Genomic DNA, 14,331 nt, shown 5'->3' with positions numbered 1-14,331 from the left:
CATAGGGTTTTAAGAGCTATATACCAGGAATAAGGACAATGATCAAATTTGTGTTTCTTATTATACATCTCAATATCACACACCCATAATATCTTGTCATAGGTGTCTGCAGGTCATTCTCCCTGCAGCTTTCCCAAGCAATGCCCACTGCTTCTCCCTGCCTAAGATCCAAATAAGGGAAAAGATAACAGTCCTTCAGGCAGCCCATGAGATGTCAGAACATTGTAAATGCAGCCTGCTCTGCTCTATTTTGAAAAAGGGAATTGGAAACTCAATTGATGCCTTAGATAGTCTATTTTATATATTCACTGGTAACCTCTTGCTCTAGGCATCTGTGGAGCTGTCTCTCCACATTTTTCCTTGAGAAATACCTGCTGCTTCTTTCCACCTGATATCCAAGTTTTACCACCACCTACCCCTCTGCCACCCTTCCCTGAGTTTCATGTGAAGTGAAACACAGACCTGAAGAGGCAGCCCTGACAGGTTAGAATATTATAAAATTCCCTCTCTCTGAATCAGGGGAGGGAATTGGGAAATGATTTGCCACTTCCTTAAAGACCTTACCACAATGGGGACTGAGGGCAACAGAAAACCACAGAATTTCCTACCATTTTGAATGAGGCTCTTTCTTGATTTGGTATTTGGTTGGTTGCTTTGGACCTTTGACTGTTTTATGGAACTACTGTAAGGTTATTCTAGCTAGTATTTTGGTTGTTGTTTATATCTCCTTGGGGAAACAAGAGCTTAGAATTTGCTAGTCTGTCATTTTGCTCAAGTATGTAGATTTTCAATCCTTTCTCAATGACATTCACTCAGCCTTTGTGAGAACCATTTACCTCATTTCCAAAGTAGTTATGTTAATTTCTAACTTTCAGTCTCTTGTGAATATCAGTTTAGCTGGATATGAAAGTTATTATCAAAGGGCTTGGTATATTGTAGGCCTTCAGTGCATCATAACAATAACTTTAATTATATTATTATTTTGAAATAACAGTTTGGAGAGTGATATTATATTATTTCACTACCAATATCATGAGAGACTTGAGGGAATGATGGGGGAAAACCTCTGAAGTATTCTAATTCTAGGTTACATTTTGTGTCATGGAAAGCACAGAACTCTTACTTACCTTATCCTAAGTTGATAGATGCTTTGTATAAGTCTGAGTTAGAGAATGAATTTATAATCTGATTTCCACTAAGAAGGACTTCTAGGTTGGCAGGTTGCCATGGCATCCAGACCCAAAATGATGGACCCCTTTTGTCTGCTGGAAAGTGTCAAGGTGCTTTCAGTGAACCAAAAATCTCTGCAGATTCTTGGTGAGATTTCTTTGCCAGTGCTGTTGGTGGCCATTGTAGGGCCGTATCATACAGGCAAATCCTACTTTATGAACCATCTTGCAGGTCAGAATCATGGTGAGTGTTGTACTGGGTCAAGGACCAATTGCTTGATTCTAGCTAATACCTCAGCTTCTTAATTTTTGTCCTGATCATTTGTAGGGAGAACCAAACTTCTCTTAACAAATCAACTTTCCACTCCTATTTCTCACTGCTAAACCACTGTCTTACTGTAATTCATTATCATATTGTATGTTTTATTCCTGTAAAGCAAAATTTCTCCTACCAATTCTCACAATCCTACCTTATTTTACATGCTTAAGCACTGGACTCTAGCAATTGTGTCTACTCGCTCTTGAAACACATTTTGCTTTTTTATGGACTATACTCATCAACATATAAATGTGTTCAAATGTCTATAATCTTAAAAATATTTCCTGTATGTCATATACTACTGTGGCTAACACCTCTCCCCACTTTTGAAAAATTTCTCTGACAAAAAATATAATCTTGATTTTTTCCCCACCTTTTTCTCTTCCCATGTCTGTCTTCAGTCCATTTCTCTCTGGCTTTGAACCTCACCATTCTTTCAAGATACTCTTGTTATGGTTATCAGTGACTTCCATTTGGTCTGATTCATGGATTCCCCTTTGCCTCTATGTTGAGCCCTTGCTTGGTATCTTTATCACAATTAATGTTCCTTCCTCCTTGAAACAGATGACACACAAAGTAGGACATTCTTGAGGAAATGGAGAAAGCACCAACTCGTATGCTGGGATATTGACATTCCAATAGATCTGACTCTGTAGCCCCTTGGTTGTTTAGATTATCTGCTCTAACTGAATGCTGCTTTCACCCCTCTCCTCACAGGCTTTCCTCTAGGCTCTACAGTGCAGTCTGAAACCAAGGGCATCTGGATGTGGTGTGTGCCTCACCCACGCAAGCCAAATCGTACTCTGGTGGTCCTTCTGGACACTTAGTGCCTGGGGGATGTGTGAATGGTAAAGCAGAAATTCACAATTAAATCCTTTTTATTCTGGATTTTCCCCTTATCTCTCCATGGTCCTAGAAATTTTACTGCTTTAATCTGTAAAACTAGAAATCAATTATATTAAATAAGGCAAACTATGTTTTGTTTGAATCTCACTTCTAGGTAAGTTATCATAGTGTCTTAGATAAATTCTTTTATTTCTTGGCACTGTGTGGATGACTTGATTACATTTAGTAAGTCATTATTGAACGGCTGAGTTCCAGGCCTTTGGACTTAGCATTGTAGATATCAGTGACCAAAGTATATGTCCTGCCCTAAAAGAGTCTTTAGTTCAATTGACAAGACATTATCTGCAGTCAGATTTAATACCATGTAATTGGGAAAGAAGCAGGCTGGAGAGAAGAAGAAATTACATTGCATTGCAATCCCCAATTTCTGGGAATTTCATGGGAGCTCCATGGCTGGATTGGCTTTTTTGAGTTATCCTGATTTTGGGACAGGGGTGCTGATACATTTTTGAAGAGCTGCTCCAGAAGCCTTTCTAATTAAGAGGGCTGACACCTGAAGACTGTCTTCCACCAGCACTCCCAACAGCTGGGGTAATAAGTCCTTCAGTTTTGAAAGGCAATCCAGGCAGCACCTGACTGGTTTTGAGAACTTACAGTTAAGCATAACTAAGAAAGAGAAGTATCAATCTGTGAGTGAGGAAAAATTTCTGATTCACCTTCTTAGCTACAAGGTGAAGAGTGTATTTGAGGGTTGGATTTAAGAGACGGGTTTACATTATCTATGATGAAGTTCATCAACTACTCACAGAGTGTTCTGGAAATCTGTGAGACACCTCTGAATGTGCAAGTTCTATAAAAGTAAGTTTTTGTCCTACAAGAAACATTTTAAAATGGATTTTTGATGTTTTAGCTTTCTGCTAATGGGTGAAATGAACTATCCCTCCTTTCCCCGTTTTGAGATTTATTTGGAAATAGTACCTACATTTTTATAGCTCTGTCTTTTTTCTCAACAGGAGTTAGAAAGTCTGCTTATTTTTAAAGCCATATATCAAAAAATGATATAATCTTTCTGTTGAAATAATTGCTTGTCCTAACTGATACTTCTTCTTATCCTAATTGATTATTTTTAAAAACTGGGTTTTGGGGAAAGAAAGTAATGAATAGACTCTTATCCCCCAAACTCCCATTTAGAATTTTCTCAACATAAACCACAGTTTTTGCATTTACACTGGGAGCAACTTTACTTGCCATTTATAATAAAAAAAACTATTTCCAGTTTATGCCATCATTTAGACAATGCTATGATTTATACAACTTAGCCTGGGCTTTAGGGCCCTTGATTAGGCTGCATGAAACTCACCTTAACTTCTCCACTTGCCCTCTGCCCTCAAATGACTCTGTTCTAACTACAAGACCCCTGTCTTCTCCCATCTCTAATTTTGTTTCTCTGGGTTTTCCTGTCTATGGGATCACCTTCATTTCTTCAGTTCCACATTTACCAGGTCTTTAATATTCAGCTCAAGATATTGAGGAAGCTTTCAGATCACATATTCTTTCTCCAAATTTCATAGCCCTGTTCTTCCTTGATAGACTTCTAAATTTTAGTTTAGTGTTATAGCTATAGGTTTCACTGCTTATATACATTACTGAGAGTAAGCCTTTTACAGATACTTCTATCTTTGTTGCACTTACTGTTATGGATGTTTGTCCACTGCTTTGAAATTATCATGTTGAAAGAAAATTTTCATTTTTAGCATTGCTTTTTTAAAATCTAAGAACAGTGGGGGATATTTAGTAGCTTCCTGCAAGTATTTATTGATTGCATATAATTTAAATACCCAGTTATGCCAACTATGGTATATTTTATATGGACTCTGATTAATAAATATATGCAGAATGAATAAGTGCCCACACTCATCACTGAATTCCTAATTACACAACAGGTACTGTATTAGTTTTTCTGTATATGTTATTTTACTTTATCCAATTGAGGAAAAAGAAAGCACTGTGAACACTAGAATCCTTTTATATATGAAAATTTTGCAAACACAAGAAATGTCTCTGTAATTGTCAAAGTTGATATCTGCATTTACATCTGTCTTCAATTTCTTTGCATGGTGAGTATGTTAGCTGAAATAATAAATGAAACCATGATTGAAGAAGTGTACAGATGAATTTCTAATGTAGGGGTAAACTTCTAACTCTCTTGTTCTAATGTGCTTTCTAGGATAAGTCTAAGAAGGATTCATGGATCTTTGCCCTGGCTGTGGTTCTCTGCAGTAGCTTTGTCTAGAACAGCATGAGCACCATCAACCACCAGGCCCTGGAGCATCTGCAGTATCCTTCCAGGTCCTGAACCACCATGTTTCACTGAATTCATGGGGATGAGGATAGAGTCAGTCTCTCCCTTCCTGTCATTTAGTTTCTTGGGTGGAACAGAGGGGACCCATGGCAAAAGAGTGTGTTTATAATATTTTTATACTAGAGAAATGTGGGAATTGTTGGTAGTGAGTTTCTTTTCCCTAACCAAATGTTAGTTATGCGACAGAGCTTGCAAAACATCAGGGCAAAGTCCTCTCAAACACCTGATAGAGTAGAAGATTCCACAGAATTTGTGAATTTCTTTCCAGACTTTATCTGGACTGTATGGGATTTCACCCTGGAGCTGCAGTTATGTGGTCAGCCTATCACAGAAGATGAGTACTTGGAGAATGCCCTGAAGCTGATTCCAGGTATCAGAGTATGGCCTGGGCAGTGTACGGTCCAATAGAGTGTGGGATCTACTAAACAATATCCCTCATCTCTGTGATTGCATTTGTATTTGAGACTAAATCAAAGTCTGTGGAAATGGTGGCTGGAAAGTGGGTTGCAAAGATCTAGGGGCTACAGTTGAAGTTTACTCAAGAAAAGTAAAGTGTAAAGTGAAATTACTCAAAACCAATTTGTTTTTTATACATCTTTAAATTTAGCATCCAGATTTACATGGGTGATGAAACATTCTAAAGACTGGACACTGTGTTTCCTGTTCCATCAATTTTTCTCTGTTGAAGAAAACAACTAATCAGCTAATTGTTAGACATGAAACTGCAGTGAAAAGCTTACCTAATGAACAAAATATAGATTTCACGTATTATTCTTTTCAATGAGGGATATAAAACTTTCTAATCCTGTATAATTATATCATCTACAAAATGACTGTATGTTCTAAATAAACCTGAAGAAGTGACTGTCTTTACAATCTATGCCATTTCAATAATACTGACAATTATTAGAATATTCATTTTACCTTCCACATCATAGCTTTCTCCTAATTCCCACATGTTTACCCATGAATTAATTACAAGGTAAAAAATTATTTTCATGGGTTACATTTCCAAGGATGTGTGTCTATTGAAACCTTGAGAGAAATATCAATCCCAATTTAGTCATTCTTCCTTTCATGTTTCTATTTATGATTTCTCAAAACAGCTATTAAGAAATTGGCTGGCAGGAGAGGACCAGATATAAACATTTACCTCAAAGAGTTTATAGATTAGAGGTGATACCTTAAAATTATATTTCAGGTACATTTATACTTCAGAGGTTTTTACTAATAAATACATAACACTGCATCAATTATTTTTAGCATCAAAACAGTTTTTCTTAAATAATGAGGATGTCATTCCTAATATTCCAATTACTGTCCATGATCCCTTGTTTGTAGCTCTCCTTTTTGGTTCCACAGCTCAAGTCCTACATGAGGTTGAGTTGAGCAGAATGTATCATGTGATCTTTCATCCTTTTAGCTGCTAGTTAAGCAAACACATCATAGACAACCACTCTACTATGTGCATGTCTGGAGAGACCAGCCATAGGTTTCCTTTACTGGGTCAGATGTCTCCCTAAATTTCTCTGCAGTTATATCATTGGTATAAGTCTGATGTGCAAAGAAGTATTGAATGTCTATGTTAAAACAGTTCTATGTGTAGAAATGGCAAAGACACACAAATCCCTGCCATGAACACCTGTAACCCCCTCGCCTCAAGACTCTACACACTCTAATCCCTGTTTTTCTGTCCCTCAGGGAAGAATCCCAAAGCCCAAACATCCAATCTACCCAGAGACTGCATGAGGCATTTATTTCCAAGATGGAAGTGTTTTGTCTTTGACTGGCCAACATAGGAAAAAAAATTCTAGCCAATATTGGGATGGCATCTGAAGACCAACTGGATCCTAAATTCCAGGAGCAAACAAAAAATTTCTGTTCTTACATCTTCACTGAAGCAAGGACCAAGACCCTCACAGAAGGAATCATGGTCACTGGGAAAGGTGAGTCTCTTTTTCCCATTTCCATGGGGACTGCTATGTGTTGACTATTTTATATAATGTGCTTTCTAGTATTTTTGTTTGATTCTATAAAGAATTCTGATTTTACAGACTTTTATACTCCATGAAGAAATCTGTATACTTTATAATTATCTCACTTTGGGGAATTTACAAATTCCTTCCCCAAATTTCAACTTTTGTCAATGATATCGGTGACTCCCACTTATCTGAAAACATCCTCCACTTAGAATATAATCACTCTCTTTGTGTAAAAACAGAATACTGCATGTTTTCAAAGAAATTCCTATACAATAAGTGTTCTTCACAAGGAGAATTCAAAAGATAATTTGAGAATTTAGAGTGGTCCAAAAATAAATATTAGCCCATAAATCTCTGAAAATCCATTCAAAGCCTCAGAATTAGGAATAAATTAAACATAGTACACTTTGCCTCATCTGTCTATCTATGTAATCTGTATTGCTTTCAATTTTTAAAATGAGAAACTGTATTTTCCAGGTAGCCCCTAGTATGTTAGATAGAAGTAGATATTAACTTTTTTAGTCCTGTGGCCTGGAAAACCATAAAAATGAAGAGTCAGTAGGAAAATGAAGGTGATAATAGTAGAAGGAGGTAGGGGTGCGTGTGTGTGTTTGTGTGTGTGCATGTGTATATGACCCTAGAAGCATAGTCTCAGAATCCTGGAGCCATTGATTGATAACTTGATATTTAGCCCCTAAATTTCCTGGCTTCTTCAGGGCTGAGGACTCTGGTTGTGACCTACCTGGATACTATCAATAGTGGAGCAGTACCTCGCTTGGAGAACGCAGTGACAACTCTGGCCCAGCTGGAGAACTCAGCTGCCATTCAGAAGGCAGACAACAACTACAGCGAGCAGATAGCACAGCGAGTGAGCTTCCCCACAGACATGCTGCAGGAGCTGCTGGAGGTGCATGCTGCCTGTGAGAGGGAAGCCCCTGCAGTCTTCATGGAGCACTCCTTCAAGGAAGACAAGCAGGATTTCCAGAGGAACCTTGTGGTAATCTGTCTTAGTATTTACTTTATGTCACCTCCCCTTGAAGAATGAAGCCTAGAAGTGTTGTTACCGGTCCCACGGCTCATCTCTCACTCAAGGATAAAGTAGTCCATGTTCTCATGAGGGACAGAGTTTCAAAGGACTACATTTCCTTCTTTTTTGACTGCCAGAACTCAGGCAGTTTATCTGGAACTCCCTTTGACCTTCAATGAAAAATCAGTATAGATATCCTCTTGAAATAAATACTTCTGTGGATTCCAAGCCTGTCCAGAACACCCAAGACATTCTTTAGCTGGCTTCTTTTCTGTGAACACACTCCTATGGCTGGGAACCAAAATTTCTCTTTTCAGATCCATATCTCAGGCCACTTTCAGCTTAGGTTGCTCCTTGTTGTATCTATCATTGAAGACAGAATCACTGAATGTGGCAGCTTCAAGGAACCAGAGAGATTAGGTAATGCAACTCCAACAGCTCAGATGAAATACCCAAAGGAGGTTAGGGAACTTCCCCATGGTCTTCCAGAGTTTTCAGAGCTGTGAATAAATCAAATCTTGTGACTGCTGTTTTATTACATGTCCTCCAACAGAATACTTTTCTCATGAGGAACACAGTTAGACCAATTCTTCTACCAGATCCTTTGGAAATTTACTTCCTCTGTTCCTTGCTTCTGGTGACAGCCCTCTATCTTTCTTCCCTCTAGGAAATCATAAAGAATAAGAAAGATGATTTCTTGATGCAGAATGAAGAGACATCAATCAAATATTGCCAGACTAAACTTGATCAACTTTCAAAGGCACTAATAAAAAGTATCTCAGCAGGAAATTTCTCTGTTCCTGGAGGTCATGAACTCTACAGGAAAGCAAAGGAAATTATTGAAAAGGAATATTACCAAGTGCCCATGAAAGGAGTGAAGGTGAGGAATAAGGGAAACATGGGGAACCTACAGAATACTCAAAGGGGTCTCCTGAAAATCTGAGAGTGCAGCTCCATGCATGCATAAAGAGAGTGTATGGGGCCATTCAAACAGCTGTGGCTTTTAAGGTTCACTGCATGCTATTTATTCCTGAAGAGAGTACAAATGTCAACTCCCAACCATGAGTACAGATTTCTTAAATCCACAAGAGACAGAACAGAAATTATTCATTTTTTTTTACTCAACAACATATTTGACGTGTTGAGCACTGATAATTTACAAGTCAGTCTTTGTACACAAGGATGATCACAAGTGAGACAGGAAGTCAACTACATAGGCAAGCTATAACACTCTGGAAAGAGCTACTTAGGTGTTAGAAACAAATATAATAATAATAATAATAATAATAATAATAATAATAATAATAATAATAATAATAATAATAATAATAATAATAATAATAATAATAATAATAATAAAACAATAATAATGCAACTAATATATATTGAACTGTTGTTTCCTATAGCCAAAATGTTAAGCTCTTTCCCTAGACTCTTTAACTTAATCTTTCAAATAGCATTAAGAAGCATCTACATTATCAACATTTTAAAGAACTCAAATGAGAAGCATAGGCAGGTTAAAATAAGTTGTCTAAAGTTATAACCAGCTAGTGGCAGAGGAGAAGAGCAGCACAATTTAGAGGCACTATTTCACACTGGTAAAGCAGATATGTAAAAGCACCAGAGATTTGGGGTTTGTAGAACTGAACATGATTCTGACTGGCTGGATTCTAGAGTGGGGAGAAGGAAGTAGCACTGGGCAAGAGACTGGAGAGAGACAGGTCACTCTAAGGAGCTTGGACTCATTGTAAGGAACCACTGTGGAACTTTAAACTTGAAGCAGAAGTTACATGGACTTAGTTGTCTTTGCATCACTAATTTCCCTATTGGAAATCTAATTTCTGTGCTCCTCCTTGGTTCCTCAGGCAAATGAGTTCCTCCAGAGGTTTCTGCAGTCCCAGATGGCACTAGAGAAATCCTGCAGGCAGATAAAGCCCTCACTGATGGGGAGAAGCCCATAGCAGGTACAGGGTAGGGCTGGGCTCACAGTGGGATGTGTATGTTCTTGCAGTGCCCTCTGACAGTTGTGAGAGCAAAACCTTCCCAATACCGGAGCTTCCTTCCTTTCTGTGGAACAACCCTGCTGCATCTGGAAACAGCAAAGGGAACTGTGGTTGGACCCCAGACAGGCAGAGCCTTTTCTCTCACATTCTGAAGTGTGTTCTCAATGGTGTGGACATGGGGTTTTGGGGGAGGACTTCAGAGATTTCCTACCTCTCTCTTTAATTTGGTTTGGCCTCTGAGCTCAGGAGGGTGGAGGTCAATCCTTGCCTATTTTTCCCTCTCTAATACCTTCCTGGGGCAGAAGAGTGGACCTGGAAAGAGACAGCTGAGAAGGAACAGGAGCTGCTGAAACAGAAACTGCAGGAGCAGCAGCAGCAGGTGGAGGCTCAGAAGAGAAGTCTCCAGAAACACATAGTTCAGATAATGGAGAAGACGGTGAGAGAAAGAGAAAACCTGCTGAGAGAGCCAAACAAGATATTGGAGCATCACCTGAAGGTGAATCAGGCTGTGGCAGTAGTAGAGCTTGATAGCTTTGCCCTGGTACCCCAGGAAGGGATGGGTGAAGGTTACAGCATGGTCATGCAGAGATCAGAAGTGCATCTACTGCTTGTGATTTATTAAAACCCTGAAGCCTTTGAATCCTTCCAAAACCTTTAAATTTGGCTCTGTAATTAGACTTTGGAGAGTTCAGGATGAGTATTCCCCCCTCTAATCCAAGCCCTCAGAGAATATAAATAGGGTTGAATAGCCATTTAGAGAATTTTAAAATGACCTCACAGGGCTTCATTGAACAGATATTCCAATTATGTGTGTTTAATATGAACAACAACTAGTACGCTCTACCAAGGTCACTACCTTTTACCAGGAGACCTGCTCAGCCCAACGCCCTGAGGTAGATCTGTTCTGACATAAGACTACCAGAAATGTCCAGACTTAAAAACACATAGAAATGATAGATTTTAAACTTGCTGCATTGCCTCCAGGTGTGGACAGATCCCCAAGCTATCATGTGGCTTGGAGGGATTTCTCTCATTGTTCATCTGAACATGATTTATAAGAGATTTCTATAATTTAGGGGCCATGTGTTTATAACAGATTTCTATAATATGGGTGACAGTGTCATCCTGAGTGGGACTGAGAATTAGTGCAGTCAGACCAAGGCTACCTCTCATTTGCATTTTTTGACTGGAAAATATTACATTTGTCCTCATGCCAGGCTTAGCCTCCTGGCAAAACCCTAAGGTATATGAATATTATTAAGGCTGTAAACTACACTTCTTCTTAATATTTTGGTCCAAACCAGGAAATATTCCTTGTTACAAGAGTCTCCTTTCATGATTAAGAGAGAACAATATTAGGAATAAAACAAAGATAGTCTGACAAAGTTTCAAAGTTTGACAAAATGTAATCCTTGAAAAAATGGGGGATTTAAAAAGTTTTACTTCCTTCCTCATTTTTTTTTTTAGGTCCAAGTAGATCTGTGTACTGAAGGATTTAGAAAGAAATGTGAGGAGATGAGTACAGAGATAAATCATTTGGGAGAGAGAATTGTTGATACTAAAAATGATGATTGTTCCTTGCTTGCACAAGCCTTGGACAACCTTGCAAAAGAATCGCTTCGTTATTGCCTGCCCCAGCTAATATTCTTGGTAATGTTATGAAAGTAGTGAGCTCAGTATTTAAAAAGAAGTAGCTCTCCTTGTAAAGAAATCAGATAAATAATATAATATACATGTATGTTCTCTGGCCTATTTCTGATATGCATGCTTTTCACTTTCATCCAGCAATGCTTTAAATATAAAAAGTGATTTCTAGAGAATACTGATGCCTGGCCCACATTAGATAGAATAAATGCATGGACACTTTGATATAGTGTGTTCAGTTTTAGGAAATATATATGTGTGCAAAATCATATATATGTGTATGTACATATATACAAGAGTTTCACTGAGGCTTGACTTCTCATGGCAAAAGATTAGAAACCACTTAATGCTCATTTATGTAATTTGGTAATATATATTTTGCATGTATTTATACTAGAATTCTATGTTGCTAGTAAATAGATAGTGGAGCTCTATTTGTATAAATATAGAACAATCTGGAAGATAGAATGTAGAGTGAAAAAATGAGGCACAAAACAGTTTGTATAATGTGTTCACCATAAAAAAAAAAAAGGCAATTATTTTGGGCACTCATAAACATGTATGTATAGTACATTTCTGGAAGATTCATTAGAAATTGGTATCATTGGTTCTTCCTGGAGAAGACAGCTTGGCATCAGGGATGGAAAGGACACATGCTTTTCATTATATACTCTATATTTTCAATTTTGCAAAGTTAGCTTGTGTTATTTCTCGAATAACAAAGAAAACAAACTACAATACTAATAATTAAAATAGTAAATGGAATGTGAATAAATGGAATTGCTCATTGCTTCCAGAAATGACATTAGCCTGCTTAATGAGGGGTATAAGACTAAGATCAGAATACTAGAAAATAACGTTTGCATCCTAATCTTGTTTTTGCTTTGGCCTTGGTTTTTAATCCCTTATATTTGCTTCAAAAATAAGGTATGAACTTTCCTGTTACCCCTTGAAATCTCAACAACAGTAACCTTTATTTCATAGGTTTCAATTACACTTTTACAGTGTTTAGAAACAAATTACTAAACACTAAGAATAGTCACTGGTGAGAGGAATTCCCATCATCCTTAAGTTCAGTGGTGACATCTCTGCTGTTGGCAAGTACAGAAGGGGTGATGCACCACTGCAGAAATGGATGCCTTGATAGTAATGGGGAATGAAAAACCCAGACACACAGAGGCCAGGTGTTGGCATTTAAACATCAGAATTCAAGTACATACAATAAGAGTAATGAGCATCGTGGTTTGTCTTAGCTCAGGCTGCTATAACAAATTACCATAGACTGTGTGGCTTACAAAACAAACATTTATTTCTCCCAGTCCTGGAGGCTGTAAGTCCAAAAGAACTGTGCCAGCATTGTTATTTTCTTGGTAAGGGTCCTCTTACAGCTTTACAGATGACAAGGTTCTTACTGTGTCCTAGCATGGTGAAGAGAGAGAGACAGAGAAAGAGAGAGACAGAGAGAATGAATCTCATGATTCTTTGTTATACAGGCACTAATTAGATTCATGAAGGCCACACACTCATTATCTAATCCCTCCCAAACCCCATTTCCAAGCACATTGGGACATTGGTATTTGGGGTTTCCTCAAATGGATTTTGGAGAACACATTCAAACATTCAGCCTATAATTTGGTTGGAGTGGCAGCCAGCAGACTTGACCAGAGGAAATTCTGAAGATGGCAAATAAAACAAGGTGTCTGTAGAGAAAAAAAGAATGGGGAGTAAACCATTGGAATCAAGGATATTTATAGGAAGCTGAGAGGTAACATTGATAAAAGGTTATAATCCGTAGCCTTGGTCTAAACCAATTTCAGATGATGGAACTATCACCTGGAGGGGAGGGCAGGATCCCAGGAGAGAGGACCTTGCAACTCTGGGATGAGGATAAATGATAATGATTTTCACAGTTCCTCTCCTAGGGGACCTCTGGAAATATACTTGGATCCATATGCTGGGAAATGAGAATGCCCAAACACTTCAAGGACTCTCAGAATCAGGATCCAAGCTAGGAGTGATGCTCAGATCCTGAAAAGACATCACAGTCTCCCTGTTAGAGGTACATGACATCCTGGTATGAACACAGTCTTGGCCCAGGTGCAACTAACTTGGTCTACTATTTTTTTCAAATAAAAGTGTAGTTCGTCTGAAGACAGACACCATTTTATATATATATATATTTTCTTTACATCTTCATAGTGTATGTTTAGGCACAGAGGGTACTTAGTAAGAAACTTCTGTAAAAAAAAAAAAAGCTGACATATGTGTGATTGTTTTCAATTGCCAGAATTCCATGATCACACCAAACCTCTGAGATAATAGATTGTTTGGATTTTAGATATTAGATTAAGGTCTCTAATTTGACTTAAGGACCAGAGGAGCAGAAGAAACTCTTTCGGTACAGTTTCCCCCTCTGTGACCTTATTCACCACAGTCTCAGTATTTCTGGGAGGATGTTAACTCATCTCCACTGGAGAATTTAAATGACTCCGTCTAGTCGTGGCTTCAAGTGTTCAGAAGGAAGAATGAATGGCTTTGCCTTTTAAAGAAGAAACCATATAGTAATGAATATGTGACCAATGTATCATGGGGTTTAATGGAAAAGTAAACTATTCTACAGAAATATCTGTATATCTGTTCCCACTGAGAGCTTGACTTAAACAGATGTTCTAATCCCTTGGACTAGACACACCCTGCATTGAAGAGCAAAGAGAAGCCTTGTCTTTTTTAGATTCGACATACAAGTGATATCACACTGTACTTGTCTTTCTCTGACCTATCTCACTTAGCATAATGTGCTCAAGGTCCATTGATGTTGCAAATGGCAGGATATCCTCCTTCCTTGTGACTGAATAATATTCCCTTGTGTATATGTATATGTGCCACATCTTTTGTATCCATTCATGTGTTGGCATTTAGGTTGCTTTCATTTCTTGGCTACTGTGGTTAATGCTGCAATAAACTTGAGTGCAGATATCT

The 14,331-nt window shown here is 38.1% G+C and overlaps 1 pseudogene; it reads left to right on the top strand.

Annotated features, from left to right (window-relative positions):
• The first annotated feature begins 1,226 nt into the window (after positions 1 to 1,226).
• LOC141574830 (guanylate-binding protein 6-like) lies at positions 1,227 to 14,331 on the top strand (annotated as a pseudogene).

Source organism: Camelus bactrianus, chromosome 23 (genome assembly GCF_048773025.1).
Source record: "Camelus bactrianus isolate YW-2024 breed Bactrian camel chromosome 23, ASM4877302v1, whole genome shotgun sequence".
In the NCBI taxonomy this organism is placed as follows: domain Eukaryota; kingdom Metazoa; phylum Chordata; class Mammalia; order Artiodactyla; family Camelidae; genus Camelus; species Camelus bactrianus.
Note: the sequence above shows the minus strand (reverse complement) of the source record. Positions and strands in the feature narration are given on the sequence as shown.